General features: G+C 32.0%; 1 protein-coding gene across 13 annotated transcripts in view; it reads right to left on the bottom strand.

Annotated features, from left to right (window-relative positions):
* Positions 1-299: 299 nt before the first annotated feature.
* Positions 300-1,441, bottom strand: part of LOC125670446 (eyes absent homolog 1-like) — a 69,688-nt gene continuing 68,546 nt past the window's right edge. For all 13 annotated transcript variants that reach the window (XM_056161678.1, XM_048905623.2, XM_056161674.1 and 10 more), the window contains one exon: positions 300-1,441. This exon is cut by the window's right edge and continues 954 nt beyond it. The gene's annotated coding sequence lies outside the window, so the exon portion shown is untranslated.

The following is a 1,441-nucleotide window of genomic DNA, read 5'->3' as shown; positions in this document are numbered from 1 at the left end:
TATGTTCCACTTGTCCAAAAAGTGCTTCATTAAAAAATTGAAAAGAATGGGAATAGTTAGTAGTTGTAAAGAAAAAGTTAAAAATGTTCAATTGTTAATGCACAATGGATGATGCATGACAACAGATGCAGAACAATAGAGTGTAATTGGCATTCAGGTGACCTACAAAATTAGGACATTTATTCCATAAAATTTCCGAAGTATGTTAAAAATTCAGCACTCTAGCCTATTTCAAAATCACCTGAGTTATTTCCATGCTGATTTGCTATAAACACTGCACCCAATGGACAAACTAATGATTTAGTTTTCATACTTTTATTGCTTATTCTCCTCATGCATTTTTTTCATGTATCATACAACCTGTCACACAAAAATTGGACTCAATATATAATAATGAAGATATGGGGGAAAATTCACTGCAGCAAAATATTTGCCAGTGTACATTCCAGTTTTACAGCAAAGTACAAAATCTTTGGTTAAGCTGAACTGTACAAAAATGACAATCACGTGACACACAATGGGTTAATTTTTGTACACGAATAACTGAATGAAGAGACAACAAATATACAACCTTACAGTGAGTTCAAGACCAGTCTCGATAATGTTACACTTTACAAAAAATGGATAAAAACTGACAATGTGTGGATCAAATAAGAATAAACACCTACATGTTTGAAGTAAAACCATACATACTTATTATCTTAAACCCTTGCAACAAAAATGCACTTGGGATGCTGTAAATCTAATGAGGGTAATGGAAACGGGAGGCCAAATATCATATAGCAAAAAGCTTCAACTGTAATTCTGTTTATTTTCAAATGATAACTAGAACATGAAAATGTAAAAATTATTTTTTTTAAAAACTGAATTAGAACAAGCAAACCACAAATTGCTGTTGGTACTTTAAAACTCTTATCCTTATTTTGTAATTAAATACCATACTTTGATTGCTTAAAACAAATACTGCCAATATCAATGAGTATAAAAATTTGTTAACAACAACAAAATGTTTTGATTGTATTCTCACATCACAACCAGTCATTCCCTAACAAACAATATGGACATCCGTAAACCAGACATGCTTACAAAAAGGTCCTTGGATTAAAGTAGTACCTTCTGCAATACAGGAACTTGAGATAACTTGAAACCGTCTAAAAGTAATAACTTTTAACAAATACAGACAGCTACTAAGTTCATGCTTGAGGATAAAGGATTGTCTCTCGCAACAAATACACAAACCATTATTATGATATGTTAATACTCGTAAAACATTTACATAATATAATGGCCTTGTCTTTCTTTTTTTGATTGGTGCATATTCTTTGGTTAAACCTCGATTATTTCTTGACAAGAAGCACCACAAAATTAGTGTGGTGTTCGGTGGACATTCTGGTATCTGCACCACCTGAACTTACAACACTAGGTGCTACTACAGTTTTCT

The sequence above is a fragment of the Ostrea edulis genome, chromosome 4 (genome assembly GCF_947568905.1).
Source record: "Ostrea edulis chromosome 4, xbOstEdul1.1, whole genome shotgun sequence".
Classification (NCBI taxonomy): domain Eukaryota; kingdom Metazoa; phylum Mollusca; class Bivalvia; order Ostreida; family Ostreidae; genus Ostrea; species Ostrea edulis.
The sequence above is the reverse complement of the archived record's forward strand: the minus strand, read 5'-3'. Positions and strand labels throughout refer to the sequence as shown.